This window comes from Dipteris shenzhenensis, chromosome 22 (genome assembly GCF_047967505.1).
Source record: "Dipteris shenzhenensis isolate YYH24624 ecotype China chromosome 22, Dip_SZ_1.0, whole genome shotgun sequence".
In the NCBI taxonomy this organism is placed as follows: Eukaryota; Viridiplantae; Streptophyta; class Polypodiopsida; order Gleicheniales; family Dipteridaceae; genus Dipteris; species Dipteris shenzhenensis.
Genome location: NC_141617.1, coordinates 18,663,359 through 18,689,433, shown reverse-complemented (window position 1 = coordinate 18,689,433; position 26,075 = coordinate 18,663,359).

Below are 26,075 nucleotides of genomic sequence, written 5' to 3'. Positions count from 1 at the left end.
GAGTGATAGAAAGTGAGGGAAGACGTAAAGTGAAAGACGAATACAAGTTAATCAGAAGGACTAGGATGTAAGAAATAAGAGAGTGTTTGTGGAAGGACTACGATGGAAGAACACAAGTGCACTAAGGCACGATGTGTTCGCTATGATAAGGATAAGGATTAGAATAAAGTGAGAGAAGCATTGGAAATGCTCTACTTTAAGTGAGTGGAGACTGTCCAACTAAATAAAATTTTGCAGAGCATTGGGAATGCTGTACTTTAAGTGATTGGAGCATTGGGAATTGATACTTTGGAGTTAAATATATTACAAATATTACATCATCACATATTCATATCAAAATTCTCATCACACAAGGTTATATTTCCAAATAATCACATCATCACACATTCATATCATAAAATTGTGTGCATGAAATAAATATATAAATGTCATGACTAAATGCCACTTAAGTAATAAGTCACAAATTGGTGTATAATCAACAAAAAACTACATCATGATTCATACATTGCAACAAATAAATGTCAACCATAATATTCATGGAATAAACAACGTCATGAGAATATGCTCCTCATGCATATATACAAACACAACATCATACATGCATCACAACTCTTCTGATGCTTCTAGTGGAGACTGTGGCAACTCTTCTGATGCTTCCAATGGAGGCTGTGGTGATCTAGATGTACACTCAGTCTCTACTTCTTCTGTAGTATGTAGTGCTTTCGGAGTAGACTCAGTATCCTCTTCCTTAAATGCAAGCGGGGGCTGTGGCAACTTTTCTAATGCTTCCAGTGGAGGCTGTGGTGCTGAAGGTGTACACTGAGTCTCTACTTCTTCTATAGTGTGCAGTGCTTTCACAGTAGACTCAGTCTCCTCTTCCTTAAATGCAAGCTCTGATATTGCTTCAGTTGCACGTTGTATTCTAATGGCAGCAATTAGGTCTTGAATGATTTTAGTCCTAAACAATTGTATATCCTCCTCTGAATATTTGAGCTCCAAAGAGTCTTCCGATGAGACCTGTGGCTTAAGTGAGAAAATTTCTTTGAAAATTAACATGTAGTTATAGGCAACTCTCCACCCACAACTATGCCCATCTTCCTGCTCTACTACTAAACGCTTTTGGAAGTCTAGTGAGTCTTTGTACTGTCCTGTCTCTCTGATAGTAGATACCAACTTCTCAATCGACCTGCTCATCATGACATATTAAAAAAACTTAGTATGTCTATTACATAATGTACATAATATAGAAGTAACAACAGATTAATAGAATACTTACGTTTGCACTAAGCCATGAAAGCCTGCAATTGAGTTGACAAACCAACAATAGTTGTCTTCAAGGTCCCAAACCACTAGACTCCAATGTTCCCTACACGAATAATTAAGAACCATTATTATTTAAGACAATGTTGCCAGTATAAGATGAAAATAAAGATTGCCATGATACTTACATCTCCTGATATGCCATAAATAGGACTCACACACCATGTAAATGTAAAGGCTATAACCATTTACAAACATCGGCTATCGTCTTTCTGCTATCGCTAAGTATAGGAGAAAGGAGGGAATCCAACATTGGTTTTGTATGGCTCTACAAAATCGTGAGATAACTATACTGCACCAACAAATAAATGAATATTAGCTTATTAGATTTAATCAAAATATTGAATTATTAAGCAGAGAAAAAGTTTGTATCAAACCTGAGAATGGCCATCATAACGTTGTTATTGACCTCATTTGAAGCTCTAGAGAGGATTGAAATCTCCTCTCCCCCAAATTCAAAATACTGAGGTCTATGTTGAATCATAACCCTAACATTAAAAGAGCTTCCCAATTCTTCCAATGAATCCATGTTTGTAGAGTTGAGGTCTTCTATCCCCTTTGACTCTTTGACGGCATTCATTTCGCACTCCTCTGAGCCGTTATCTATTTGCCTTGTGGGAGGGTCCATAATGTCGCCCTTAATGATTGCTCGAATGGTACATGTTATAAATGCATAGAGATGCAAATCCGTATATCTTGACAGTGTGGTGTCATTTTGTATCTCAAAAATTTAACCAAAGAGCAATTGTAGCCCACCCTCCATCCACAATTATAGATGTGGCTATCCTCTTGATGTGATGCTTGACATGTTATATACTCTATTTGTTGTGCCAAGTCACATTGCCGCATTCCTGTGTCGATAGCACCTACTAACTTTCGAGCCGATCTGCACATCAAAACATATAACAATAGTGAATATGTGCATTGCATATCAATCTACATGTCAAGAAGTGACAACAAGTGTAGTCTATACTTACTCTAACATAGTGCCATGGACGGATGTCATTGAGTTGGCAAAGAAGCACTTCTTAGCAAAGATGTCCACGACTACCAAACTCCAATGTGAGTTGCATTATCAATAAAGAATAATTACTGTGTTTGAGACAATTCTAGCAATGCAATAGAAAAAACAAGTAGGGTTTGATGCTTACCTCTCATAATATGCTGTAAAGATAACTCGTGCCTCATTCATAGGAACGTGCTTCAACCACTTGCAAACATCCTCTATGGTTTCTTCTTTGTTGCTAAGCACTTCCGAAATAAGAGGATCAAGCATATATGAAACGCTTTGTATATTTTGAGGAAAATTTGCTATAACATTACTATATTTAAAAAAAAAGTATTAGCTTCTTGGGTTTAATCAAAATAAGCAAAGTATAAAGCCAAGGAAAAGGCTGCATCAAACCTGAGGATGGTTGTAATGACTTTGACATTAACCTCTTTCTTAGGATTCAAGAGGATTAAATCTCTTCTTCACCAAATTCAAAAAAATGAGGTTGTTGTCGAATTAACAACATAGCGGTGAATGAACTTCCAATCTGCTGCAATAGATTCATATTTTCATGACTCATCTTATTGAGAGAGTAGTCTACATCGTATTCTTCTTCACTTGCTATGTCTTCTACATCCTCCTTCTGCTATAAAAATATAAAAAAGTTATGAGATGTACACATCCCAAATAAAGGCTTAAACAAGCATAGAAATATAAAGATAAGATTTCATACATGCTGCAATGTAGTCATATTTTTAGGTTATTCCCCAACATTAATAATGGTTTTTTCATTAGACTGCATAGAAGTGTACAGATAAGGTTTCATACATGCTTTCCTTAGAGAGTCTCTCCTCCTCTTGGAGCAAAAATTTAAAAAGTAAGGTTTCATACATGCTTTCATTAGAGAGTCTCTCCTCCTCTTGGAGGAAAAATTTAAAAAGTTATGAGATTTACACATCCCAAATAAAGATAAAGCTTTAAATAATCATAGAAGTATAAAGATAGCATGCTTTCATTAGACTCAGTCTCTTCTCCTCTTGGAGGAAAATATAAAAAAGTTATGAGATTTACATATCCCAATTAAAGGCTTGAACAAGCATACAAGTATAAAGATAAGGTTTTATACATGCTGCAATGTAGTCATATTTTCAGGTTGTTTCCCAATGGTAGCAATTAGACGCTGAACACTCTCAGCCCGAAATGCTAGTAGATCGGCTTTTGTATATGATTCCATTTTGACTGGTAACTCCAAATCAAAAATCTCTCTAAGAAACAGCATGCAGTTGTAGGCAAGTCTCCACCCACAAGTCTCCACCCACAACTGTGCCCATCTTTTTGCTCCACTAGTAGACGTCGTTTGAATTCTACTTGGTCTTCTTGCTCTGTGGTTGTTCTGACAGTAGATACTAGCCGATATGTAGCACTGTCCATCATGACATATTAAATATATTAATATGTCATGATCATAAGATACAAAATAAGAAAGTAACAAAAATATTAAGAGAATAATTACCTTGGGGAGTTGGCATGATAGCCTTCTGTTGAATTCACAAACCATAAATAGTTGACTTCAAGGTCCCAAGCGATCAGACTCCAATGTGAGCTACACGACCAGAATAAAAATGATTATTGTTTTACACAAACTTGCCAAAGAAATAGTAAAAATGAGGTTGGAGTTGATACTTACTCCTTATGATAAGGCATAAAGATGACTCGCACCCCATCTAAATTCAAAGGGCTTAACTAGGTACAAACATCTTCTATAGTCTTTTAAGGAGAGCTAAGAATAGAAGAAAGGAGAGCATCGAGCATGTAGATATGATTTTGCATTGCACTAGGAAGCTGAGAAATAACTACATTGCACCAAGAAATAAACAAACGTTAGCTCATAGAATTGATTTGCATTCTGCACTAGGAAACTGAGATATAAATACACTGTAAACAAATAAACAAATGTTAGCTCATTGAAGTAGCAACAAATAAACAAACGTTACTTGAGAATGGCCAGGATAACATTGTCATTAACCTCTTTTAAAGGATTGGAGAGGATTGAAACCTCCTCTCTACCAAAGCTCAAATACTGAGGTTCTCGTTTCAAAACGATCCTAACTTCAAATGAGCTTTCCATTTTATCCAATGTATCTAAATTTGCAGAATGGGTCTCTGTCATAGCTTGTATTCTATGTTTGCGGTCATTCTGCTTTTCCATGGTGTCTTTAAAGCTCTTGTGCTCATGGGATTCTTCAATCAAATTTAGAGGTGGTTGCATTGCTGAAGTAGAAGGGAGTGCCTCCATATTGACTTCATCCATTTCTTCTCCCTCTATTGCCTGTAAACAAATATGAGAGATTAGATTCATTATCTTTAAATTTAAATCTTATTTAAAAATTTGTATTTAGTTGAGAAATAGAGATTTCATACCACTAAGTATTGTCATAGTGTCCTTTTTACATAACCCTACGAGCCATAATTATCAAAGAAGGCATCATCATCTTTCTCTTCATCCACCAACCTCTCTCTGAACGAGTCATGTAAGTCCATATTTTCATCATCATCAACTGGGACATTATGATCTTCAAGGTCATCATCCATGTCATCAGTGTCCTTGTGGTCTATCTCTTTTTCATAGCCTGTGGTTAGATCTGCTTGAAGCTGAAAATAAGCCATGAAATGCTTGTTTTCAATAATATTTGTGGAGTTTCCTTTTCTGAGGGGATCCTCAAATAAATATCCCATACTACACAAGGTGACTTCCCAACCTATCGGTAGCAAATTCTCCATCATGGTAAGCAAGAGACTCCCACTTTTTGCAGGACTTCCATAGTTACTTTTTTAATAATGTATGGACCTGGGAATATCTTGCTCTTCTAGCATCAATCTCAAATTATTTGAATTCCCTCTTATGTTCTTTTGTAAGGAGTGATCAGGGTTGGGACTCCGCATACACAAGAAGAATGATTCAAGAGATTGAATCGCTATGCTACATTCTCTCTTGCCTCTCTTTCCTGCATAAACACCACTATAGATGTTCAAATCTGATGAATATGCTCGCTCTATAGTAACCTGCATGGCTTCTTTGTCTTTTTTATCAACAAAAATGACAATGTTGCAAATTGCCACTTTGCTAATGGTGGTATATACTATTCTATCAATGAAGTTATGGATATCATCGCTAGAAACTTCATTGATAAATAATAGTTGTGGCTTGTCCCATGCTGACTCATTCTTGATGAAGTCATCTTCTGAAACTCCCTTGAAGTTCACAAGCTTTCCAGACTCTGCCATAACCTCTACATTTAATTGAAAGCTTTGGTGCATATCTGTCGGCATCCTTATCTCGTTGATTAATCTTTCCACATATGCAACCACCTGTTGTGGGATTTCTTTTCTCATGTAAGAGGTTACTATTTCTGACCCATCTTCATCCTTTTTAATCCACCTGTTTGCCCATAGCTTTACCTTGGGTGTTGACAAAGAAGCTATATGCTTGACCACATTATAGTCAATGTTACAAGGACTAAGTGGAATTTGTTTCTCTGACAGCAAATACTTAATGGCACTATGCACTGCATCACGCCTCACCTGTACATTGATGCATTCTTCCATGCAGTGGTCTTTGTCTTTCTTTCCAAAAAACCATTCTTTCTTTAAAAGTTTTTGTGCTGCCATGGATACATACTTGTCAGGTAAGTACATTATAGGCCTCCACATCCTTGCCGTCAACTGCTTCTTATCCATTACCTTTGACTTTTCGGAGATAAACAAAGGAGCTTCATAGGTCAACTATCCACGCTCACAAGCAATGCACGTTTCAAGCATCTCATTGAACACTTCAATAGGACGAAATATGATAGAAGTGTAGTCAGCATATCTGTCCCTCACCACCTTGAGGCTTGTCATATTTTCTTCTTGCTCTTGAGTTCCCCTAGGCACAACTGCACTCAAAGAAGTATAGAAGTTTGTGAGTGTGTCGGCATCTGCTTTTGTGACCTTTCGCTTCAAATCAGGATTTGGAGAACCAAATGTTGTCCATATAACCCTTGCCTTCTGTAAGACCTCTAATGTTGAGGATATCTTACGCTTTCCATGGACATAATGATTAAGTCTTTTGGACTCAATCAAATAATTGATCTCATGCTTGAATATACAGATTGTTGCAGGATAATAATAGAATGAACTTATCTTTGCAAATTGTTTTGAAGTGAGTCTTTTGACCTCCTTTGCTTCTTTTTCTATCTGATTACAAGCATAAGCCCAATGTTGACCATCAATGGGCTGGAATCTGCAATGGAGGAATTCCTTCTTTGCTTCCTTTAGCATATTCTCACCTTGTGCCTCTTCACCTTGTTCATGTGGAATATTTTTAAGAGTGTCTTTAAAGAATCGATTGAAGGTTTCCTTGAAATGTGTAGGCCTTGTAAATGTTATTTGATCTAGAAAGCTATTTTTGATTGGACAAAACATTATTGGGCGCAGGACCACATTGCTTGTCACAGGTTTCTTTCCATCTCTCAAAGCCTCGTATATTTACAGTGCATAGGATATATCAAGGCTTCGGCTATTAGTAAAGACAGCTGTAGCTTCCACATCTTTGGCATTCACAAACCACGTCCTTTGACCCCAGATATATCCCACATCATCATCTGTTACTGCTTCATTAAGATGCAGATTAAGATTTTTGATTAATGTGAGTTCATCGTGATCATATTCAGCCTCTAGTTCTGAGTCTTCTTCATCTTTCTCTTCTTTTAACCATTTTTCATCCACATGATCTTTCTCTACAGTGGGACGATGCCTTTTTTTACTACTTAGAACTGTGGCTCTTGCAGTACTAGCCTTTTGCATTTCACATCTTGGTTTGCTAGCAAGAGCTTCTGGCATAACTGCAGTGGATCGACCTTGATCTTCTTCAATTTTGTTTAATTCCCGTGCACTCAAGGCTTGTGTTTCATCATCCTTAGTTACATCCACCATTTCTTGCTCTAGAAGTTTGCGCTCATGTTCTACACATCTGTGACAGTGTGCATGTTCTTCTTGTCCCTGCATCAAAGTCTTGAGCTTGATCTCCTTTATGTGAAGATCCTTGAATATGAGGAGCATATTGTGCATCCTAAAAGTACTCAAACATTATCTTTGCATGCATCCTTTTTGCCACCACACTAGGAAATTGCTCCCAAGTATATGCAAGAGCCTCCAATGCACTTTGCAGCTCTGGAAACTTTGATGGTTGAGGAGGAGGCATCACAAAGGTCTTTGAGTCTCTCCTTAACACAACAAAATGAAGACCGCCAACTTCAGGATCTGAACTCTTTGTGAAAATATCCATAAAAGTCTCTTTTGGCTCTATCATTATGCCTACTACAAGGCTTGAAGTCATATCTTTTTTGAAGAAAGTAGCATCCCATGGATCTTCAACATCATTGAACTCCCTTTTTTACATAAGTAGAAAGAGTCTCTTTTCCTTTTGATGAAGAAACCAAGCTCTTCTACCCATGTGATATCAAGTCCACCTACCAAAGCCATTGGGGCTATATTCCTTTCCTTTCAAATTCAAAGTGACATGAGAGACCCATGCTCTAATCTGAAAGTCATTTAGGATAGCCCCCACATTAGTTGATTGCTCCATAATCCTACAAGAAAAGATAATGAAAAATTTAGAGACATACAAGTAAAGTACAATATACAACGCTTGATACAATAAATGTGGGAAATAGCCCAAAAGCCTTTACAAGGCTTCATATGGCAATAAATGTGACCAATAGCAGAGAGGGCTTTACAAAGTATTTTATAGCAATAAATGTGGGAAATAGCCTAGAAGGCTTTACAAGGCTTAAATATTTGTACAAATGTAAAAAAATTAGCCAATAAAGCTTTACAATGAAATAAAATATCCTCTAGTGATAAAGCTTCAATCTTCATGATGACATGTAATCTGTCCATCCATTGATTTGCCCTCTAGTGATAAAGCTTCAATCTTCGTGATGACATGTAATCTGTCCATCCATTGATATCTGTGCATTGATACCCAACTGATGCAATCTACCCACTAAAAACTATTCCACTGATATCCACTTATGCAGCCCACTGATACTCTCTAAATAGTGAATGGTCAGGATGGTCGGGTTTATTACAAGGCGCTTCATATGGCAATAAATGTAAAAAATAGCCTAGAAGGCTTTACAAGTTTTTTTATGACAATAAATGAGCTTAAATATTTATACAAATGCAATAAAAATAACCAATAATCATCAAGCTCCAATATGTCCCATGACATGCAATCTGTCCATTGATATCTGCTATTTGCTCATGCAATCTGCCCACTGATAAACTTCTTGGTAAATGGTAAAAGGTCTTATTTAATAGCATGTTATGAGTGTTAAACCGCATGTGAGCGAAGGGACTGACAACGATTAGGAACTAGTTAGAAAAATTTGAGCATGGCTTCGATTGGCAACTTGGAGAATTGTCTCTCCTCTAAGGCAATCTAATCTATGCTAAACTATGCTAAACCAATCGTCGAAGTGAAGAAAAGCAATAAATAATTTCTTTTTGTATGTTCACTTTAATGTGCTGGGGTTGAAGAGGCTTAAATATGCAAAAGAAGGGGTTTTAATGGAGAGGCTAAACCTGCATGTGAGAGAAATGAAGAACAAGTATCTAAAGAAAAGTTAACATTTTTCAATTTAAAAGATGAATATATATAAAAATATTATCTCACCTTCAAAACAAACCATAAATTCACTCTTTTATAATGTTTTAAAAGTATAATATAAAACATGTAAATATATAAAACTCTCTCTTTCCTCTGAACTCTCTCTCTCTCTCTCTCTCTCTCGACTCGTAATTCTCTTTGTAGCCATAGTCAAGACACCTCATTCTCTCTCTTAATCTCTCTCTCTCTCTCTCTGATAACTCTTATGTGTTTCCCTCTCTGTCCTTATCCCACTCATTCTCTCTCTTAGTTTATCTTAAGTCTCTCTTTCTCTCCCTCCCATGGCGGCTAGGATTTATCATTCTCTCTCTTCATCTCTCTCTCTCCCTAGGATTTGTAATTATTTCTCTCTCTCTCTCTCTCCACCTCTCTCCTCTCTCTCTAGAGATTTATTATTCTCTCTCTCTCCTCTTCTCTCTCTCTCCCTCTCTCTCTCTCTCTCTCCACCTCTCTCCTCTCTCTCTAGAGATTTATTATTCTCTCTCTCTCCTCTTCTCTCTCTCTCCCTCTCTCTCTCTCTCTCTCTCTCTCTCTTATCCTCTCTACCTCCCTACCTCTATCCTCTTGGCCACTAGGATTTGTCATTCTTTCCCTCTCTATGTCTCTCTCTCTCTGAATTCTCTCTCTTAATCTCTCCCAGCCTTCCTCCCTCCCTCCCTCCCTCCCTCCCTCTCTCCCTTTCTCTCTCTCCTCTATCCCTCTTCTCACTCTTAATCTCTCTTTCTCTCCCTCCCCTCTTCTCTCTCATTTCTCACTCTCTCTCTCTCTCTCTCTCTCTCTCCCTCCCTCCCTCCCTCCCTTGGCGGCCCTGCCAGAAGTTTCATTCCCTCTCTCTCCCTCTCTCTCTTTCTCTCTCTCTCCCTCTCTCTCCCTCTCTCTCTTTCTCTCTCCCTAAGTCTCCCTCCTCTCTTCTCTCTCTCTCTCCCTCTCCCTCCCTACTCTCTCCCTCCCTCTAGCAGCCACGGTCGCCAGGAGACTCTCTTCTCTCTCTTAATCTCTCTCTCCCTCTCTTAGCTCTCTCTTTCTTTCCCTCCCTACTCCTCTCTCATTGCCGCCAGGAGACTCTCTTCTCTCTCTTAATCTCTCTCTCCCTCTCTCAGCTCTCTCTTTCTTTCCCTCCCTACTCTTCTCTCTCATTTAAGGAACCCCTCTTCTCTCTCTAAATCTCTTGTCTCTATCCCTCTCTCTCTTTCTCTCCCTCCCTACTCTTCTCTCTCATTTCTCATTCTCTCTCTCCCTTTGGCCGCGAAGAGCCCCTCTTCTCTCTCTTAATTTCTCTCTTTCCCTCTCTGCTCTCTGCCACGTTTCATTCTCTTAAACTTCTCTCTCTCCCCCTCTCTCTCCCTCTCTCTCTTTCTCTCTCTCTCCCTCTCTCTCCCTCTCTCTCTTTCTCTCTCTCTCCCTCTCTCTCCCTACTCTCTCCCTCCCTCTAGCAGCCACGGCCACCAGGAGACCCTCTTCTCTCGCTTAATCTCTCTCTCCCTCTCTCCTCTCTCTCTTTCTTTCCCTCCCTACTCTTCTCTCTCATTTAAGGAGCCCCTCTTCTCTCTCTGAATCTCTCTCTCTCTCTCTCCCTCTCTCGTCTCTCTCTTTCTCTCCCTCCCTACTCCTCTCTCATTTCTCATTCTCTCTCTCCCTTTGGCGGCCACGGCTGCCAAGAGCCCCTTTTCTCTCTCTTAATTTCTCTCTTTCCTTCTCTCCTCTCTCTTTCTCTCCCTCCCTATTCTCTCTCATTTCTCAAATTTACAAACTCAAATTTAAATAAGAAACTACTTAAAATAGAACTCAAAAACTCATATAAGAAACTAATTTAAAAAGAATTGTAATGCCTTCTTAAAAAACCCCCTCCTCTAGCTGCCACGGCTGCCAAGAGTTTTATCTCTCTCCCTCCACCCCTCTTTTCTCTCTCTCTCTCTCTCTCTCTCTCTCTCTCTCTCTCTCTCTCTCCTACTTTCTCTCCCTCCTTTCTTTTCTCTCTTAATCTCCTGCTATCTCTCTCACACACTCTCTCTCTCTCCTCTCTCTCTCTAGCTCTCTCTTTCTGTCTATCTCTCTTTTCAAATTTAGAACACAAATTTCAATAAGAAATTAATTGAAATAGAACTCAAAAACTTTAACAAGAAACTAATTGAAAAAGAATTGTAAGTAAAGAAAAAGAATTACAAGACGAATTTTAAGAAATAGAACTCAAAAACTTTAACAAGAAACTAATTGAAAAAGAATTGTAAGTAAAGAAAAAGAATTACAAGACGAATTTTAGAATTGCGAGTAAAGAAAAAGAATCACAAGTACCTGAAAAAAGTGAAAAAAGTAAGGCTCCGCTTATCCTTTCTCTTTCGCTCTTGGTTGCTTCAATGAAATGAGGAGAGAATGAGAATGAATGAATGGAAAGAAGAGTATATATAAGAAAAACTAGCCCACTCCTCCCACGCATAAATTTGAATTTTTAAAAAAGAGAGGGAAATTTGAATTCATTCCTCCAGATAAATTTGAATTCAAATTTGTGTTCAACATTCTTCTTGATACTTTCTTCTTGTACGTTCCTTTTGAATTCAAATTTGTGTTCAACATTCTTCTTGATACTTTCTTCTCATAAGTCCCTTTCATTCTTCTCGTAAGTCAAATCTTATTTGTTGCTCTTGCTCGTGATAGTTCTACTCTTAGTTGTAAGAATTCAAATTTGTGTTCAACATTCTTCTTGATACTTTCTTCTCGTAAGTCCCTTTCATTCTTCTCGTAAGTCAAATCTTATTTGTCGCTCTTGCTCATGATAGTTCTACTCTTAGTTGTAAGAATTCGACCTCTTTCCCTCGACTCCTCTCCTCTTCTCTATGTAGTGGGCTCTCTCTCTCTCTAATGGAGCTCCCTCTCTATGCGATGGAGCTCCCTCTCTAGTCCCATATCTCTCTCTCTCTAGTCCCATACCTTCCCAACCTTCCTCTAGTCGTGTACCTTCCTCTCTCCCTCAAGTCCTCTCATCTCTCCTCTCTCTCTAGTCGCTTACCTTCCCCTCTCCCTAAAGTCTTCTCATCTCTCTTCTCTCTCTACTAGTGTTTCCCTCTCCATCACGTCTTCTCACTCCTCTCCCTCCATTACTCCTCTAACTCTCCTCTCATCCCTGGGGGCCGTGGCCCCCAGGAGTCCTCTCTCTCTCTCTCTTCCTTCTCTCTCTCTTCTCCCCTCCCCACCCCCTCTCTCTCTCTCTCTATCCCTCCCCTCCCTCCCCTCACTCCTCTCTCTCTCTCCCCTACCTTTTCCTCACTCCTCTCACCTTGGGGCCGCGATTGCCAGGATCCCCCCCCTCTCTCTCTCTCTCTCTCTCTCCCTCCCCTCCCTCTCCTCACTCCTCTCACCCCCTCTCTCTCTCTCTCTCCCTCCCCTCCCTCTCACCTTAGCGGCCGCGGCCGCCAGGACCCCCCCTCTCTCTCTCTCTGCCTCCCCTCCCTCTCACCTCCCCTCCCTCTCACCCGGGGGTCGTGGACCCCTTCCCCCCTCTCTCTCTCTCCTCCCCTCCCTCTCACCTCCCCTCCCTCTCACCTGGTGGCTGTAGCCACCAGGAAACCCCCCTCTCTCTCTCTCTCTATCTCTCTCTCTCTCTCTCTCTCTCTCTCTCTCTCTCTCTCTCTCTCTCTCTCTCTCTCTCTCTCTCTCTCCCTACCCTCCCTCCTCTCCCCTCTCTCTCCCTCCCCTCCCTTCTCTCCCCTCCCTCTCACCCTGGTGGCCGTGGCCGCCAAGACCCCCCCTCTTACTCTCTCTCTCTCGCTTTCTCTCTCCCTCCCCTCCCTCCTCTCTCTCTCACCTTGGCGGCCGCGGCTACCAGGACCCCCCCCTCTCCCTCCCTCCCCTCCCTCCTCTCTCTCTCACCCTAGCGGTTGCAGTCGCCAGGACCCCCCCTCTCTCTCTCTCTCGCTCTCTCTCTCCCTCCCCTCCCTCCTCTCTCTCTCACCCTGGCAGCCGTGGCCACTAGGACCCCCCTCCCTCTCTCTCACTCTCTCTCTCCCTCCCCTCCGTCCTCTCTCTCTCACCCTGGCGGCCGCGGCCACCAAGACCCCCCCTCTCGCCTCACCCTGGCGGCCGTGGCTACCAGGATGCCCCCTCTCCTACCTCTCACCTCCCCCCCCTCTCCCACTGGCCTCCCCCTCTCGTCCCCCCCTCTCCTGCTCCCCTCCCATCCCCCCCTCTCCCACTTCCCTCCCCCTGGCGGCCGCGGCCGCTAGGATGCCCCCCCTCACCTCCCCCCTCTCGCCTCTCGCCTCCCCCCTCTCCCGCTTGCCTCCCCCTGGCGGCCGCGACCGCCAGGATGCCCCCCCTCCTGCTCGTCCCCCCTCCCGCTCGTCCCCCCTCTCCCGCTCCCCTCCCCCTGGCGGCCGCGGCTGCTAGGATGTCCCCCCTGGCCTCCCCCCCCTCTCGCCTCTTGCCTCCCCCCCTCTCCTGCTCGCCTCCCCCCCTCTCTCGCTCACCTCCCCCTGGCGGCCCCGGCCGCCAGGATCCCCCATGCCTCCCGCTCGTCCCCCCACCTCCTGCTCATCCCCCCCTCTCCCGCTCCCCTCCCCCTGGCGGCCGCGGCTGCCAAGATGCCCCCCCTCGCCTCCCCCCCTCCCGCCTCTCGCCTCCCCCCCTCCTCGTCTCTCGCCTCCCCCCCTCTCTCGCTCACCTCCCTTGGCGGCCGCGATTGATATAATGCCCCCCCTCTCGCCGCTCACCTCCCCCCCTCCCGCCTCTCTCGCGCCTCTCGCCTCCCCCTCCCTCTCGCCTCTCGCCTCTCCCCCTCCTCCCGCCTCTCGCCTGCCTCTTACCTCCCCCTCCCCTCCCACCTCTCGCCTCCCCCCATTTCTTCTTCCTCCCCCATGGCCACCACTCCCATCCCACATTTCCACCACATCCCATACTCCCATTTCCCAAAATCCCATATTTCCCCATCTCACCCTCCTCTTTTTCATCCCCTATTAACTCCCCTCACTCATTTCACTCCCTTATTATCTTACTCTCCTATTACCTCCCCCTCTCCCATTCCATTCTTCCCTCCCCACTCTCACTTCCACTTCCCATTACTCACTTGCCATTTGAAAACTATTAATATATTATTATACTATTTTTTATACTTATTATCATATACCCCTATTACTTCCCCTCTCCCATTCCACTCCTCCCTCCTCACTCCCACTTCCACTTCCCATTACTCACTTGCTATACACATTTGCAAACTATTAATATATTATTATATGATTTTTTATACTATTTGCAAACTTACATGTGGGCAAAATCACGTGTCAAAGCGATCCTATTGTGGTCATACAACAATTGTGCTTTTATTCAAGGGCGTATTTATCCTCATCAACAAGCTTATTTCAGCTTTTATTTTGACACAATACTCAAGGTATGAAGTGCATAATTTGTGCACTAGGTGTTTACTTTGTTGTATCAAAATTGTTTGCCACACACACACACATATACACATACCGAGAAATTTCTAATATTATCGCATCTACATTTCTCCGATGGGCACAAAACTTTGTACATGCCTCAACCTAAGTCGTATTGACTTGCATACAAAGTGGTACACCCATCCCATAAGTACTTGTTCGAATAACATACCTGCAGATGTATTTTGTGACGATTGTGATAACATTAGGAACAAAATGGTGTATAATGTGCGATCGACTATGCAAAGCATATCCAATGGACACAAGACTTTGCACGTTCCTCAACCTAGGTAGTATTGACTTGTGTGTAAAGTGGCATCCCCATCCGATAAGTACTTGTTTGAAAAATACACTTAGGATCGTGTTTTTTAACGGTTCTACATGACACCAAGGCAAAAACGGTATTTAATACTCAATCTACCATGTAAAGCATATCCGATGGGCACAATACTTTGCACGTGCCTCAAAAGCAGTGGTATGGTGTTTCATGGAAAGTGGAACACCCATTCAATAAGTACTTAGTATGATAATACACCTAAGAGCGTGTTCTTTGACGGATGTGCATAACACTAGGGGGAAAACAGTGTATAATGTGTAATCCCCCATGCAAAGCATAACCGACAGACACAGTACTGTGCAGGCACATCAACCTAGTTGAAATTGACTTTCTTGCAAAGTGGCTCCCCCATCTGACAAGTACTTTTTAGAATATCACACTTAGGACCATGTTTTTTATTGGTTGTTGTCCATGACACTAAGGCAAAAACGTTGTTTTATGCTTAATCGACAATGCAACGCATATCCGATCATCACAATACTTTGCACACATCTCAACCTAGGTATTATTGACTTACATGTAAAGTGGCGTGCCCATCCCATAAGTACTTAGTCGAATAACACATCTAGGACCGTGTTTTTTTACGGTTGTGCATGACACTAAGGCCAAAACAGTGTTTAATGCTTGTTCAACAATGCAAAGCATATCCGATGGGCACAATACTTTGCATGAGTCTCACAAATTGTGGTATTGCATTGCATGCAAATTGGTACACCCATCTAATAAGCAGTTGGTCGGATAACACACCTAAAAGTGTGTTTTTTTATAGTTGTGCATGACATTGCGGCACAAACGGAGTGCACAAACGGAGTTTAATACATGATATATCATGCAAAGTACATCTGATGGGCACAATAATTTGCACCCACCTCAACCTAGGTGTTATTGAGTTGCATGAAAATTGGTGTGTGGGTTAGATAAGTACTTGATCTGATAACACACCTAGGACCGTGTTTTTTTACAAATGTGCTTGACACTAAGGCAAAAGCGGTGTTTTATGCTTGATCGACAATGCAAAGCATATCCGATGGGCACAATACTTTGCACACACCTTCAACTCGGTGGAATAGACTTACATGCAAAGTGGTGCGCCCATCCCATAAGTGCTTGATCAGATAACATACCTAGCAACGTGTTTTTTTACGGATGTGCATGACACTAGAGCAAGGATAGTATTTAATGCTCGATCGACCATGAAAAGGATATCCGCTAGGCACAAAACTTTTCCTATGCCTCAACCTAGGTGGTATTGAAATGTTCTCAAAGAGGCACACCCATCCGATAAGTACTTGGTCAGACAACACACCTAAGGGCGTGTTTTTTTGCGGATGTGCATATCACTAGGGGAAAAACTGTGTATAATGCGTGATCGACCATGCAAAGCATATCCGATGGTGGCAATACTTTGCACGCACCTCAACCTAGTTGAAACAGACTTGCGTGCAAAGTGGAGCCCCCATCCAATAGAATTTGTTTGAATAACACACCTAGGACCGTGTTTTTATATGGTTGTGCATGACACTAAGGCAAAAACGGTATTTTATGCTTGATCAACAATGCAAAGCATATCCGATGGGCACAATACTTTGCACACATCTTCAACTAGGTGGAATTGACTTACATGCAAAGTGGCATTCCCATCGCATAAGTACTTGATCGGATAACACACCTAGCAGTGTGTTTTTTTAAGGATGTGCATGACACTAAGGCAAAAATGGTATTTAATGCTCGATTGACCATGCAAAGCATATCCGATGGGCACAATACTTTTCCTATGCCTTAACCTAGGTGGTATTGAAATGTTCTCAAAGAGGCACACCCATCCGATAAGTACTTGGTCAGATAACATACCTAAGGCTGTGTTTTTTTGCGGATGTGCATATCACTACGGGAAAAACGTTGTATAATGTGTGATCGACCATGCAAAGCATATCGGATGGTGACAATACTTTGCACACACATCAACCTAGTTGAACAAAACTTGCATGCAAATTGGAGCCCCCATCCAATAAGTACTTGTTTGAATAACACACCTAGGACCGTGTTCTTTTATGCTTGTGCATGACACTAAGGCAAAAACGGGGTTTTATGCTTGATCCACAATGCAAAGAATATCCGATGGGCACAATACTTTGCACACACCTTGAACTAGGTGGAATTGACTTACATGCAAAGTGGAATTCCCATGGCATAAGTACTTGATCGGATAACACACCTAGCAGCGTGTTTTTTTACGGATGTGCATGATACTAAGGCAAAAATGGTATTTAATGCTCGATCGACCATGCAAAGCATATCCGATGGGCATAATAATTTTCCTATGTCTTAACCTAGGTGGTATTGAAATGTTCTCAAAGGGGCACACCCATCCGATAAGTACTTGGTCAGATAACATACCTAAGGGCGTGTTTTTTTACGGATGTGCATATCACTAGGGAAAAAATGTTGTATAATGCGTAATCGACCATGCAGAGCATATCCGATGGTGACAATACTTTGCATGCATCTCAACCTAGTTGAAACAGACTTGCGTGCAAAGTGGAGCCCCCATCCGATAAGTACTTGTTTGATTAACACACCTAGGACCGTGTTTTTTTATGGTTGTGCATGATACTAAGGCAAAAACGGTATTTTATGCTTGATCGACAATGCAAAGCATATCTGATGGGCACAATACTTTGCACACACCTTCAACTGGGTCGAATTAACTTACATGCAAAGTGGCATTCCCATCGCATAAGTACTTGATCGGATAACACACATAGCAGTGTGTTTTTTTACGGATGTGCATGACACTAAGGCAAAAATGGTATTTAATGCTCGATCGGCCATGCAAAGCATATCCGATGGGCATAATACTTTTCCTATGCCTTAGCCTAGGTGGTATTGAAATGTTCTCAAAGAGGCACACCCATCCGATAAGTACTTGGTCAGATAACATACCTAAGGGCATGTTTTTTTGTGGATGTGCATATCACTACCGGAAAAACGTTGTATAATGCGTAATCGACCATGCAGAGCATATCCGATGTTGACAATACTTTTCACTCATCTCAACCTAGTTGAAACGGACTTGTGTGCAAAGTGGAGCCCCCATCTGATAAGTACTTGTTTGATTAACACACCTAGGACCGTGTTTTTTTATGCTTGTGCATGACACTAAGGCAAAACCAGTGTTTTATGCTTGATCGACAATGCAAAGCATATCCGATGGGAATAATACTTTGCACACACCTTCAACTAGGTGGAATTGACGTACATGGAAAGTGGCATGCCCATCGCATAAGTACTTGATCAGTTAACACACCTAGCAGCGTGTTTTTTTACGGATGTGCATGACACTAAGGCAAAAATGGTATTTAATGCTCGATCGACCATGCAAAGCATATCCGATGGGCACAATACTTTTCCTACACCTTAACCTAGGTGGTATTGAAATGTTCTCAAAGAGGCACACCCATCCGATAAGTACTTGGTCAGATAACATACCTAAAGCTGTGTTTTTTTGCGCGTGTGCATATCACTACCGAAAAAACGTTGTATAATGCGTGATCGACCGTGCAAAGCATATCCGATGGTGACAATACTTTGCACGCACCTCAACCTAGTTGAAACGGACTTGTGTGCAAAGTGGAGCACCCATCCAATAAGTACTTGTTTGAATAACACACCTAGGACCGTGTTCTTTTATGATTGTGCATGATACTAAGGCAAAAACGGTGTTTTATGGTTGATTGACAATGCAAAGCACATCCGATGGGCACAATACTTTGCACACACCTTCAACTAGGTGGAATTGACTTACATGCAAAGTGGCATTCCCATCCTTGATCGGATAACACACCTAGCAGCGTGTTTTTTTATGGATGTGCATGACACTAAGGCATAAAAAAACACCTAGCAGCGTGTTTTTTTATGGATGTGCATGACATTTTAATGCTCGATCGACCATGCAAAGCATATCCGATGGGCACAATACTTTTCCTACACCTTAACCTAGGTGGTATTGAAATGTTCTCAAAGAGGCACACCCATCCGATAAGTACTTGGTCAGATAACATACCTAAGGGCGTGTATTTTTGCAGATGTGCATATCACTAGGGGAAAAACGTTGTATAATGCGTAATCGACCATGCAGAGCATATCTGATGGTGACAATACATTGCACGAATCTCAACCTAGTTGAAACAGACTTGCGTGCAAAGTGGAGCCCCCATCCGATAAGTACTTGTTTGATTAACACACCTAGGACCGTGTTTTTTTATGGTTGTGCATGACATTAAGGCAAAAACGGTGTTTTATGCTTGATTGACAATGCAAAGAATATCCGATGTGCACAATACTTTGCACACATCTTCAACTAGGTGGAATGAACTTACATGCAAAGTGGCATTCCCATCGCATAAGTACTTGATTGGTCAACACACCTACCAGCGTGTTTTTTTACGGATGTGCATGACACTAAGGCAAAAGTGGTATTTAATGCTCGATCGACCATGCAAAGCATATCGGATGGGCACAATGCTTTTCCTACACCTTAAAATAGGTGGTATTGAAATGTTCTCAAAGAGGCACACCCATACGATAAGTACTTGGTCAGATAACATACCTAAGGGCGTGTTTTTTTGCGGATGTGCATATCACTACCGGAAAAACGTTGTATAATGCGTAATCGACCATGCAGAGCATATCCGATGGTGACAATACTTTGCACACATCTCAACCTAGCTGGAAAGGACTTGGGTGCAAATTGGAGCCCCCATCCGATAAGTACTTGTTTGATTAACACACCTAGGACCGTGTTTTTTTATGGTTGTGCATGACACTAAGGCAAAAACAGTGTTTTATGCTTGATGGACAATGCAAAGCATATCCGATGGGCACAATACTTTGCACACACCTTGAACTAGGTGGAATTGACTTACATGGAAAGTGGCATTCCCGTCGCATAAGTACTTGATCGGATAACACACTAGCAACGTGTTTTTTGACGGATGTGCATGACACTAAGGCAAAAATGGTATTTAATGCTCGATCGACCATGGACAGGATATCCGATGGGCACAATACTTTTCCTACGCCTTAGCCTAGGTGGTATTGAAATGTTCTCAAAGGGGCACACCCATCCGATAAGTACTTGGTCAGATAACATACCTAAGGGCGTGTTTTTTTACGGATGTGCATATCACTACAGGAAAAACGGTGTACAATGCGTGATCGACCATGCAAAGCATATCCAATGGTTACAATACTTTGCATGCACCTCAACCTAGTTGAAAGATACTTGCGTGCAAAGTGGAGCCCCCATCCGATAAGTACTTGTTTGAATAACACACCTAGGATCGTGTTTTTTTATGGTTGTGCATTACACTAGAGCAAAAGTGGTGTTTTATGCTTCATCGACAATGCAAAGCATATCCGATGGGCATACTACTTTGCACACACCTTAAATGAGGTGGAATTGACTTACATGCAAAGTGGCATGCCCATCCCATAAGTACTTGATCGGAGAACATACCTACCAGCGTGTTGTTTTACGGATGTGCATGACACCAAGGCACAAATGGTATTTAATGCTCGATCAACCATGCAAAGCATATCCGATGGGCACAATACTTTTCCTACACCTCAACCTAGGTGGCATTGACATTTTTTCAAATAGGCACACCCATTCGATAAGTACTTGGTCAGATGACACACCTAAGGGCGTGTTTTTTTGCGGATGTGTATATCACTAGGGAAAAAACGGTGTATAATGCGTGATCGGCCATGCGAAGCATATCCGATGGCCACAACACTTTGAAGAACCTCAACCTAGTTGAGACCGACTTGCGTGCAAAGTGGAGCCCCCATCTGAGAAGTACTTGTTTGAATAACACACCTAGGATGTGTTTTTTTATGGTTGTGCATGACACTAACACAAAAACGTTGTTTTATGGTTGATCGACAATGCAAAGCATATCCGATGGGCACAATACTTTGCACACACCTTCAACTAGGTGGAATTGACTTACATGCAAAGTGGCACGCCCATCCCATAAGTACTTGATCGAATAACATACCTAGCATCGTGTTTTTTTACGGATGTTCATGACACTAGAACAAAAATAGTATTTAATGCTCGATCGACCATGCAAAGGATAACTTGCCGTGTCCATTTGATGAGTACTTGATCGGATAACTTCTCCCACTAATAAATTAAGTACTAATTAAAAATTATAATAAATGAGTAGATTATTAAAAAGATACTAATATTTATGTAATTGTTGCTACTGCAGCTTGCTTGCAAAGGACTCTCACAAAGGAGATGGCTATAGATTTTGTTCCAGGGATGGATGTGATTTTATGTAACAAAAGAGAATTAGTTGCATTTGCTACAATCCATGATAGTGATCCCAATTCAGTTTGCCACTTTCGAAGACTTGGCGAAGATAAGGTGGCAGTTTCTGTATCAAAGATTCTTAGCGCACATGTTGAGCTAAAGTATAAATGTGGAGATATGGAAACACTTGGAGATGTTATGCCCTACAATACATCCAACAAATCATTTATAGCATGGGACAAAGATGAGACTTATGCAACATACATTATCAAGAATACAAAGTGCCCCACCTTGGATTTTACTATAGGGGACATTTTACAAATAAGATCATTTGCAAATAAGACTGTAGCAGAAGGTGAAGTATTGGGATTTGAACAAGTGGAGCAATGGTCATTTGCACAAATGAGGATTCTAAAAGTCACTGATGATGGTATGGTTGATAACATAACATCCTTATGTGATCCCTACTATGAGGTAGGCAAGAATATGAGATGAAGCATGCAATTTTTAAACATGAGAAAGAGGCACGTGGTTTTCAATGATAAAGACAAGGTATACTACAATATAAAAGGACCTAAAAAGCGTGCCCATGTGCCAGGCTCTATCACTTCAAATGTGGATGATTTCAATGTACTCGATTATAGAAGTGACATCTTATCTGGAGAGTGGATGAGTTCATTGGTTCCGAGAAACAAAATGATTTTAGAAGCGAAGCCTTATCTGGGGTGGATGAATTCTTGCACAGTGAGAAGGGCAAAGGTTTCAATAGCGATGTCTTGTCAAGTGTGGATGAGTTCATGCATATTAACAAACCTGGCGTTAATCAAGCTTGTGGATTTGTGAAAGCCATGCAAGATGTCCCAATGAGCGATGTTCTCTCCGGAGTGGAAGGGTTTCAAGGTTCTCAATACTCTCATAGAATATTGAACTCATTGAATGGTCCTAAGAGTATGTTAAAAACGAGGATGAGATCAACAAAGGATTATTCAATATTTAACTTTGATTGTGATATGGCCAAGGATGCAACGACCAATCATGGATGCTTGGTTACAAACGAATGTGAGGAGAAGAAGTGCATAAATACAGATAACAACGTGCACGAGGAATGAAGACGGTCATACATATGCATGAAGAGAAAGCGAATCCAGGCACATCCACGAAAGTAACCAAAGAGGAATGCATTGGAATATCTATGTTGCAAGCAAAGATGTATGCGCTTCATTGATCTTGCAGACATCAGGGAATGTAGAGGACATGTGTGGCAAAGAAGAGGAAGCGAAAGAAATGAATACCTTCTCACAAGTCTCTCTTGCTTTCTTCAGAATGGCAATAAAAGGCTAAGTTCAAGACAAAAGGTAAAACCTCTCGTAAATGGAAAAAAGATTTGCAATAAGGCATATTGCAATATTACTGGATTATCCCATGGTACATATTGGGATTTAGTCACCAAGGCAAAGGGCGGCAACAAATTTAGCATTCATGGTAATAGAGGAAGGTCCAAATCAAGAATCTCAACTGTCAGGGCAGCAACAATTTTGCAAGACTTCATACATGAAAATGCTTTACCTCAACCCCATATCTAACACCCTAACGGTGATGCGATCATTGAAATGCACCTTCCAATGGGCTTAACAAAGCTCACAGTATTTGACTCTATTGTAGAAAAGCAAAGGCAAAGAGGGGATGTCGTAGCTTCTTCTCATACTTTGTATACTCTTTGGAAGAAGAAATTTGGATATGTTAAAATCCCAAGGAGGAAAAAAATGTCAAAGTGCAATGTGTGTGATGATTTAAAGCGAGCGATTGAGAGTGCAACATGTCCAAATCAAAGGGAATTATACAAAAAAAACCGAAAATCTCATCATGACCTTGTTCGACATTCCAGACAAAAATATGCATTTTGGAAGGAGCAAGCTATTTCGCATCCCGATGACTACATGTGCCTTATTGTAGATGGCATGGATCAGAATACAACAACATTGCCTCATTTTGTTGCCACTCCACCTAATTTACAAGGAAAGCACTTTCTAAAGACACATCTATGTGGAGTGTCAGTGCATGGAATTAAGTTCTTTGCAGATATATGGATTGATTCCTTGCATCTACATGATAGCAATCAAGTTGTAACATCTATTATGAAGGCAATTCGCAATGTACATGCAGAAACAGGTCGCCTACCATTGACTTTGAGAATACAAGCTGATAATTGCTGGCGAGAAGATAAGAATGTACTCATGTTTGCATTCTGCTCCATGCTAGTTGCTCATCGAATCTTCAATGAGGTTGAATGTGGATTTTTGTATGTTGGGCATACACATGAGGATGTCAATCAGGTTTTTAGCACAGTCTCAAGGGAGCTTAAATGCAAGGATGTGGAGACAATAGATGACTTGGTAAGAAGATGTGGCATGCAAGTTGATTGGTAAGAAGATGTGGCAGGCTCGAAAGAATGTATGATTGGAAGAGCTCATTCTACCTTTCATACAAACGGGTGGTGAGGCATTGACAGGTCATACCAATCCACACTACTTTTGTTTTTTTTTTAAAGATGAAAAAGCCGTAATGCAATGGCAACAGTGTTCTCATGATACAAAATGGGAACCTAAAGAACCTTACAATCTCTTAACTTTAATTCCCAACAAGGAAAGGTATCCAACATGGGCTCCTATACACGAATTCAATGAGAGGTCTAACTGTGAAATAGAAGGATTAAAAGCATTTATTACATACAAAGAAGAAATGCTCCGAAGATATCCTGATTCGAAGCCTACTTGGAAAGAACACACTACCACTGTAATTAACAAGACACAAAATTTAATAAAGGACCTTGAGAGAATGCGAGGCTCAAAGGATGTCAAGGAGATGTCAAGGAAGAATGCAATATGTTTTGGCGAAATGTTCATAACGATTTGTGCCCAGCTCCAGTCTTTGAAAATGAATTTGTATCATTACTCCCACATCCATATTGTGGACCGAAGAAGAGAGAGTTTATGCCACAAGTAGATATAGAGGTCAATTGTTTTGTTGTGGTTCGGCCATCGGATGATGAATATGAAAATGTGAAGTTTTGGGTTGCAAAAGTAGTTGATGTGCAAAGAAATGACCAAGGGAGAGCTACAACATTTACAGCGGTATGGTATGAGCCAAAGGGCAGGAAGGAGAATATGGATAACAACACATTGTATACTAATTGTATAATGAAGGAGTGGGTCCCAAATGATGAAACGGTCTCTCAAGTTTCGACGGAGACAATCATAGTGTCTTGGCATTCAAGGGCAAAGAAATCAAAGAAGCGCATGGGATATGAGGTAGAAGGAAAAATAAAAATACCACAGCAAAGTATTTTGCATATACACGAATTTTTAAGGATGCTCGCCATGGAGGAAGTAGAAGGAGACAGCGCAAATGAAGAATGTCCATGATTAAAGCTTTGTATTGAAGTCCATTGAAGGATTTTATTTGGGTACTAGGCAAGAAGCCATTCAAGACAATTATAATCAGAGTCATCACCTCCTATGTCAAATGAGAGTCAAAATATGCACTGGATGTCACCCAAGGGTCAAGGCTTGGCAAGATAATAGGGAGTTAATGCAGATGGCACCTGGCAAGGAAATGTTGCATAGAGCAATAAGACAATGGGGAGTCAATGCACCCAAGGGGCAAGGCTTGGCAAGACAAGTGGGAGTTAATGCAGATGGCACCTGCTGGCAAGGGACTGTCATGACATTGAGCAATAAGACAATGGGGAGTCAAATTATGTAGATGGCACGAATTGAGGCTCTTTAAGAGCAACAATTTAAATTGTAAACATATGTTCAATCTATATCATTTTGGATACAAAGACTCCATCTGAGAGCAACGTCTCTCAATGTAAACATATAATGATAGCTATAATTGCTATTATAATTCTTTGGTTCAATACAAAACTTGGGTCTTATGGCATCATGTCTTTTTTCTATTTATTAAAAGTTTTAAAAATTTTGTGCATATTGCGAGTGACAATGTTATTTTCATGAAATATTTAAGTCTGCTTTCATGGATTTATAAATTTATCACGTCAAGGAACAATATTAAAAATAATTAAATTAACAAATAACTTAGGTATAGCTAGAATTTCTAAAATAGGATTATTTCAAATTCTTGCATGTTGGTGCAAAAGTATAGATTGAAAAAACAATATTTTTATGTGAATATGATAGTGCCACAAAGTGAACTTTTGATTTGGGAAGAATATTTTTAGAAAGTAAAATTTTGATTTGGGAATGATATTTTCACAAAATAAACTTTTCATTTGGGAAGGATTTTTGGGCTTCGTCCAAAAACAACAGAAAAAGTCCAAAATTAATGAAATAGGTGTTCTTTGAGTGATGCCCCCTACATTTATAAAGGGAGTCTATTATAGGATGCTTTTAATGATGTGCATTTAGACTTTATCACTGTTCAATGAAAATAGGGCAAGTCCAAAGCTCCCCAATAATTTCCAACATGAAAAAAAGATTCTTTGTGTTGAAAGTGCTTGTTATGAGGCATTTCCTCTAAAAGACCCCCCATCCACCTTCCAAGAATACCTTGAAAAACAAGAACATGAAGAAGTCAATCATCACATGGTACACTTGTCATAAAAGCACGACAAACTTGTAATTTATGATAAACTAAAAGGACAAATATGCTCTCTCTCTCTCTCTCTCTCTCTCTCTCTCTCTCTCTCTCTTTGTGTGTGTGTGTGGGCACACGCTCATCCATCAATTAATTCTTAGTCTTTTCATTGATTTAATATTTTGATTAATCATATGCTTTCAACACATTGGACTATTTGAAACCTTGTTTGATCTTATAAGTTGTCTATAATCTCTCTCTCTCTCTCTCTCTCTCTCTCTCTCTTACACATACATATGTGCATGTGAAGAATTGCTGTTTTTCAATACGTGTGCATATAACTTTCCATATGGACTCATCATGACCTCACCTTT